General features: G+C 34.6%; 1 non-coding gene across 1 annotated transcript; it reads left to right on the plus strand.

Moving 5' to 3' along the window:
- The first annotated feature begins 832 nt into the window (after positions 1 to 832).
- Positions 833 to 940, plus strand: LOC148576448 (small nucleolar RNA R71). The gene has a single exon (XR_015904003.1). It is a non-coding gene; the product is annotated as a small nucleolar RNA R71 (small nucleolar RNA).
- The last annotated feature ends 7,352 nt before the right edge of the window (positions 941 to 8,292 follow it).

Below are 8,292 nucleotides of genomic sequence, written 5' to 3' on the forward strand. Positions count from 1 at the left end.
TGATCACTGGACGTCCCAGGAGGTCTTCCTCCTTGGGATTCACGTCCTCTCCTTCCCTTACAGGTTCGACCATGGTGCTTATGTCAATGGCCTTGCACTCTCCTTTTGGATTCTCTTCTGTATTGCTTAGGAGGGTACTAGGAGGGATTTCAGTGATCCTTTTACTCAGCTGGCCCACTTGTGCTTCCAAATTTCTAATGGAAGACCTTGTTTCATTCATGAAACTTACAGTGGTCTTAGATAGATCAGAGACTAAATTTGCTAAGCTAGATGGATTCTGCTCAGAATTCTCTGTCTGTTGCTGAGTGGATGATGGAAAAGGCTTACTATTGCTAAACCTATTTCTTCCACCATTATTAAAGCCTTGTTGAGGCTTTTGATCATTCCATGAGAAATTTGGATGATTTCTCCATGATGCATTATAGGTGTTTCCATAAGGTTCACCCATGTAATTTACTTCTGCTATTGCAGGGTTCTCAGGATCATAAGCTTCTTCTTCATACGAAGCCTCTTGAGTACTGTTGGATGCAGCTTGCATTCCAGTCAGACTCTGAGAAATCATATTGACTTGTTGAGTCAATATTTTGTTCTGAGCCAATATGGCATTCAGAGTATCAATTTCAAGAACTACCTTCTTCATAGGCGTCCCATTACTCACAGGATTCCTCTCAGAAGTGTACATGAACTGGTTATTAGCAACCATGTCAATGAGTTCTTGAGCTTCTGCAGGCATTTTCTTTAGGTGAATGGATCCACCTGCAGAAGTATCCAATGACATCTTTGATAGCTCAGATAAACCATCATAGAATATATCCAGGATGGTCCATTCTGAAAGCATGTCAGAAGGACACTTTTTGGTCAGCTGCTTGTATCTTTCCCAAGCTTCATAGAGGGATTCACCTTCTTTCTGTCTGAAGGTTTGAACATCCACTCTAAGCTTGCTCAGCTTTTGAGGAGGAAAGAACTTGGCTAAGAAAGCCGTGACCAGCTTATCCCAAGAATTTAGGCTATCTCTGGGTTAAAAATCCAACCACACTCTAGCTCTGTCTCTTACAGCAAAAGGGAAAAGCATAAGCCTGTAGACTTCAGGATATACTCCATTAGTCTTAACAGTATCATAGATCTGCAAGAATTCAGTTAAGAACTGAAAAGGATCTTCAGATGGAAGTCCATGAAACTTGCAGTTCTGCTGCATCAGAGAAACTAGCTGAGGTTTCAGCTCAAAGTTGTTTGCTCCAATGGTAGGAATGGAGATGCTCCTTCCATGTAAATTGGAATTAGGTGCAGTAAAGTCACCAAGCATTCTCCTTGCATTATTGTTGTTGGGTTCGGCTGCCATCTCCTTTACTTGTTCGAAATTTTCAATAAGGTTGTCTCTGGATTGTTGTAATTTAGCTTCTCTTAATTTTCTCTTCAGAGTCCTTTCAGGTTCTGGATCAGCTTCAACAAGAATGCCTTTTTCTTTGTCCCTACTCATAAGAAAGAGAAGAGAACAAGAAAAGAAGAGGAATCCTCTATGTCACAGTAAAGAGGTTCCTTATTGTTAGTAGAAGAAGAAAAGGAATAGGGATGAAGAAGAATGAAGAATCCAAACACAAGGGTAAGGATAGGAGTAGTGATGTGAGATGAAGAGAAGTGTTAGTAGATGAATAAATAATTAGAAGGAGATGAGGGAGAAGAATTTTCGAAAATTATTTTTGAAAAAGAGTTAGTGATTTTCGAAAATAGTTTTTGAAAAAGGTTAGTAATTTTTGAAAATTAAAATAAAAAATTAAAATAATTAGTTAATTAAAAAGAATTTTTGAAAAAGAGGGAAGATATTTTCGAAAATTAGAGAGAGAGAGGGTTAGTTAGGTAGTTTTGAAAAAGATAAGAAACAAACAAAAAGTTAGTTAGTTAGTTGAAACAAATTTTGAAAAGATAAGAAGTTAGGAAGTTAGAAAAGATATTTTGAAATCAAAATTTTGAAAAAGGTAAGATAAGAAGATATTTTTGAAAAGATATGATAGAAATTAGTTTTTGAAAAAGATTTGATTTTTAAAATCTCAATTAATGACTTGATTCACAAGAAATCACAAGATATGATTCTAGAACTTAAAGTTTGAATCTTTCTTAACAAGTAAGTAACAAACTTGAAATTTTTTGAATCAAAACATTAATTGATGATGTTATTTTCGAAAATATGATGTAAAATTAAGAAAAAGATTTTTGAAAAATATTTTTGGAATTTTCGAAAATAACTAAGAAATTTGAAAAAGATTTGATTTTTGAAAAAGATTTTGAAAAAGATAAGATTTTCAAATTGAAAATTTGATTTGACTCATAAGAAACAACTTGATTTTAAAAATTTTTGAAAAAGTCAATCCAAATTTTCGAATTTGATGAGAGAAAAAAGGGAAAGATATTTTTTTTTATTTTTGAATTTTGAATGATGAGAGAGAAAAACATGAAAATGATGCAATGCATGAGATTTTTAGATCAAAACAATGAATGCATGCAAGAATGCTATGAATGTCAAGATGAACACCAAGAACACTATGAAGATCATGATGAACATCAAGAACACACATTTTTTTTTTGAAAATTTTTATATGCAAAGAAAACATGCATGACACCAAACTTAGAAATCTTTAATGCTTAGGCACTAAGAATTCAAGAATGCATATGAAAAACACCATACAACACAAAAACAATGTAATATGAAGATCAATCAAGAAGGTTTATCAAGAACAACTTGAAGATCATGATGAATGCAATGCATGAATGCAATTTTCGAAAAATGCAAGATGATTATGCAATTGACACCAAACTTATAACATGACACATGACTCAAACAAGAAACATGAAAAAATATTTTTGATTTTTATGATTTTATGATTTTTTTGTATTTTCTTTTAATTTTTTTTCGAAAATCATTTTGAAAAAATAAGGATTCCAAAATTTTTAATATGAATTCCAGGAATCTAGCATTCTTAGTCTAAAGCTCCAATCAAAGGGTCAGGTATGGCTTAATAGCCAGCCAAGCTTTAGTATGTACTTCAGACATGACACGGCTAACATGCCCTACAGTCGTGGCTTTACAGCCAGCCAGGCTTCAACATGCTTTATGAAACACTAGAATTCATTCTTAAAAATTCTGAAGAAAAATATATTTTTGAAAACATTTTTATTTTTAAAAATTTTTTTTTCGAAAACAAAGGAGAAATTTTTGAAAGATTTTTGAAAACTTTTTGAAAAGAAAACAAAAAGAAAGTTACCTAATCTGAGCAACAAGATGAACCGTCAGTTGTCCAAACTCGAACAATCCCCGGCAACGGCGCCAAAAACTTGGTGCACGAAATTGTGATCTCTGGTAATGGCTCTAAAAACTTGGTGCTCTAATCTCAATTCATGATTTGTCACAACTTCGATACATCTAACCAGCAAGTGCACTGGGTCGTCCAAGTAATAAACCTTACGTGAGTAAGGGTCGATCCCACGGAGATTGTTGGTATGAAGCAAGCTATGGTCACCTTGTAAATCTCAGTCAGGCGGATATAAAATAATTATGGAGTTTTCAAAATTAAATAATAAAAGAAGGATAGAAACACTTATGTAACTCATTGGTGAGAATTTCAGATAAGCGTATGGAGATGCTTTCGTCCCTCTGAACCTCTGCTTTCCCGCTGTCTTCATCCAATCAGTCTTACTCCTTTCCATGGCAAGCTTTATGCAAGGGCATCACCGTTGTCAGTGGCTACAATCCCCTCCTCTTGTGAAAATGGTCCAAATGCTCTGTCACGGCACGGCTAATCATCTGAGGTTCCCGATCATACTGGAATAGGATTTACTATCCTTTTGCGTCTGTCACTACTCCCAGCACTCGCGACTTTGAAGTACGTCACAGCCATCCCTTCCCGGATCCTACTCGGAATACCACAGATAAGGTTTAGACTTTCCAGACCTCAGGAATGGCCATCCATGGGTTCTAACTTATACCACGAAGATCCTGATTAAGAGATCCAAGAGATATTCATTCTAGCTTGTTCGCATGTAGAACGGAAGTGTTTGTCAGGCACGCGTTCATAAGGGAGAATGATGATGAGCGTCACATAATCATCACATTCATCATGTTCTTGGGTGTGAATGGATATCTTAGAAGCGGAATAAGTTGAATTGAATAGAAAACAGTAGTACTTTGCATTAATCTTTGAGGAACAGCAGAGCTCCACACCTTAATCTATGGAGTGTAGAAACTCTACCGTTGAAAATACATAAGTGAAAGGTTCAGGCATGGCTGAGAGGCCAGCCATCAAACGTGATCTAAAATAGCATACAACTGATCAAAGATGTCTAATACAATAGTAAAAGGTCCTATTTATAATAAACTAGCTACTAGGGTTTACAGAAGTAAGTAATTGATGCATAAATCCACTTCCGGGGCCCACTTGGTGTGTGCTTGGGCTGAGCTTGAAGTCTACACGTGGAGAGGTCATTCTTGGAGTTTAACACCAGCTTTTGTGCCAGTTTGGGCATTGAACTCCACTTTGCAACTTGTTTCTGGCGCTGGACGCCAGAATTGGGCAGAGAGCTGGCGTTGAACGCCAGTTTGCGTCATCTAAACTTGGGCAAAGTATGGACTATTATATATTGCTGGAAAGCCCTAAATGTCTACTTTCCAATGCAATTGGAAGCGCGCCATTTTGTGTTCTGTAGCTCCAGAAACTTCATTTTGAGTACAGGGAGGTCAGAATCCAACAATATCAGCAGTCCTTCTTCAACCTCTGAATCTGATTTTTGCTCAAGTCCCTCAATTTCAGCCAGAAAATACATGAAATCACAGAAAAATACACAAACTCATAGTAAAGTCCAGAAATGTGGATTTAACATAAAAACTAATGAAAACATCCCTAAAAGTAACTAGATCCTACTAAAAACAAACTAAAAACAATGCCAAAAAGCGTATAAATTATCCGCTCATCACCCCCCTACATTTTTCCCCTTTTAGATTATTATTCTTGTACCCTCGCCTTTATCTTGATATAATCTGTAAGAGGGATAGGGATTGTATTGGATTATGTTTGTAATATTATTTATATATATATATATATATATATATATATGGATGTACTCTTTATGAGTTGTTGAGATGCTCTGTATTGCTTTAGATTATTATTCTTGTACCCTCGCCTTTATCTTGATATAATCTGTAAGAGGGATAAGGATTGTATTGGATTATGTTTGTAATATCATTTATATATATTTGTATATATATATGGATGTACTCTTTATGAGTTGTTCTAAGTTGTATGGTATTTATGGAAGTATGTTATCGAACGAGAGTATTTTTGGGAGCGGTGTTGCGGTTTAAAGTTTCAAACAGGCTCATATTTTAGTATTAAATAGTATAAGTGTCGTCGTAATATCCGAGCTATCAGAGTTGCGCAGCCGAAAGCGTGAGCTTTGGTAGTTAGGGTGTTACATCTCCACTCTCTATGTGAAAATGAATGAAATTTGGGAGTGACGGGGGTGTGTGTCACGTTTTTCTCTAAACGGATGAGGGGCATTTTTGTCCTTTTGCCCATTGGCCCCACCTAAGGCCAAAATTTTAAAAATAATTATTCTATTTTTTTATTCTAAATATTTTTTTGGTTAATCCTACATTTTTACTTTTCTGATACGCAATATCAGACAGACTTAAGTCGGTACAGTTAATTATAACGCCGGTACACGTTTTCCATAAATAATTACATTTTTGCGCTCCAATTAATTTTCTAAGTTAAATCTTTATTGGTAAATTTTCAAATTATACATTTTAATTTTTTAACCCAGTCCGAACAATTTAAAACCTTCTTAATTCCCTCTTAATCAATCGGTGAATTAATTATCTAATTACTATTTTTTCGGGTCTTACAAGAGAGGGTTGCGATAGAGGGTGCTAGAGAGGGTTAGGAGAGAGAGCTAGGAGAGAGGGTTCTCAGTTATTAAGATGGGTTAACGTTCGATAGTTCTCATAGTGTGAGTGAATGTTGAAAGTGAGGGTTGAGGGTCCTCACTTCTCAGTAGGGTTCTCACTTCTCATTTTAAAAAAAAAATTAAAGTGTTTGGACAAAAAATTAATTTTTTGTGGGAACTCTATTGCTACACTTTTTTAGCGTACCAAAATAATTAGAGGATATTAGCACACTTTAAAAATGTGACTGTAGAAATATAAACTAGCCACACGTTTAAAAGCATGCCTTTTTTCCCTCTGTGACCGTGCTTTTGAAGCGTAGCAAAAAAAAGCGTGCCCAAATCACTAATTAGTCACCGCCCTCATAAAAGCATGCTTGTTTCCCTCTATGGCCACGTTTTGAAGCGTGAAAAGAAAAAGTGTGGTCAAATCTCTAATCAATTGCCACCCTCATAAAAGCATGGTCGTTGACCATTTTTGGCCACGCTTTTAAAGCGTGGCAAGAAAAAGGTGTGTGGTGCGGATTTTGAATACCACAAACTTACCGGCAAGTGCATCAGGTCGTTCCAAGTAATAACTCAGGTGAGTGAGTGTCGATTCCCACGAGGATTAATGGATCAAGCAACAGCAGTTGAATGATTAAACTAGTTAGACAAGCAAAAAGGGAGTGTTTCCAAGTTCAAATGGCATAAAACAGTAATTTAGAGGAATCAAGAAAGCAAACAGTGATTGGTTGGTGAAAATAGTATGAGAAAATAGTTAAGGTTTTGGAGATATTAAATTTTTGGTTAATAGTTCTTATCACTCACTTTAATCATGCAAAGGTCCAATTCATGGTAAACCCTAATTGATTAAACCCTAATTCCTTAGCAATTTAATCTCTTTTAACCAAACCAACTGCAAATTCTTTGGTCACTTAATTTATATTAGAAGTTTAAGTCCAATCCTAGTTTATGAGCAACACAAACCCTAGGTACCCAAAGATAAGATGATTATATGTCATGTATCACGTTAAGTCCAGGTAATTAGAGAATTATGAGGAATTGATTTCAAGCTGTTATTTAAGTGATTTAACTTTTCCAAGATTCAACAAGAATTAAATTAGAAAAAGAGTTATCTTCTAATATACTCTAATTCCTAGGATGAAGAACGAAACCAATCCTTGAAAATAAACCAGTGCATTGACTAAGAGAAGAATGACAATAGTATTAGTCAATTAAAATAACAGAGCTCCTAACCTTAACAATGGAGAATTAGTTGCTCATGGTGCGAAAAAATCCCAGTAGAGAAAAAGTGTAAAAGTGCGGAGAAGAGGAGGAAAAAGAAGATAGTAGAAGAGAAGAGAGAAGATATCTTCTTTTTTATATATAATCCTAATTGATACAAAATTTAAATTCTAAAATCTAAAAATATCTTTTCTTAATTCAAAATTGATAAAAAAATCAAATTAGAACAAGGGATTTGGTGCTGAATCACGTGGGGATCATTCCGGTTTGCGCTACTAGTGCCAAAATTTGGGTTGATGGCGTTTGGCATCACCTAGGCAGCAACTTTTCATGCAAAATGAGGTCCCTGGTGCCAAACTTGGCCATCTGGCATTTGGCGCTACCATGGCAGAGACGATAGTGAGCTTTCTGTGTTCTGGCGCCAAACTTGGCTATCTGACGTTTGGCGCCGGGACTCCCGCATGGTGTAAGACCCAGAACTTTTAAAAAGTCTTATTATGAACTAATTTAAAATTATATATTTATTTATAGTTTTGATTTCAGAAATTATTTTATTGAAGATAATTAAAGGCAGTTTTGATTAATTGAATTTAAAATAAATTAATGTTTTTATCCAAACTCTAACATGGGTTATTTTCCTATTTTACAATTTAAAATTTTATAAATTCAAAAATAATGAGATTTGGCTATTTAAATTAGGATTTTATTTAATTTTATAATTATTGAGTTATTTTCTATATTTAAATTATAAAATTAGTAGTTATGAAATAATAAGAGTTTTTATATGATTTAATTCAACTAATTGATATTTTTATGATTTAATACTTTAAGTTTTAGAAATAAAGAAAATTAATTTTATTATCTTATAATTTCAATTTGATTAATTGATTTCAAACCAACTAGTATTTTGATACAACAAATAATATTTTAAAGTAATTTTGAGAACTAAGTTAGATTTTAACTTAAATCCAAAAATTTTCAAATTAAAACTCTAACCCTAATTACACTCAAACACACTCTGCCTCACCTAAGTGAAACCCTAGCCGCCACCCCCTCCATCAGCAAACAAAAACAAAACAAAAGAAAACACACACACCCAGCAAAAGAAAGAAGAAAGGGAAGAGAAGAGAGGGG

Source organism: Arachis ipaensis, chromosome B1, assembly GCF_059453495.1.
Source record: "Arachis ipaensis isolate K30076 ecotype BB chromosome B1, ASM5945349v1, whole genome shotgun sequence".
Lineage (NCBI taxonomy): Eukaryota > Viridiplantae > Streptophyta > Magnoliopsida > Fabales > Fabaceae > Arachis > Arachis ipaensis.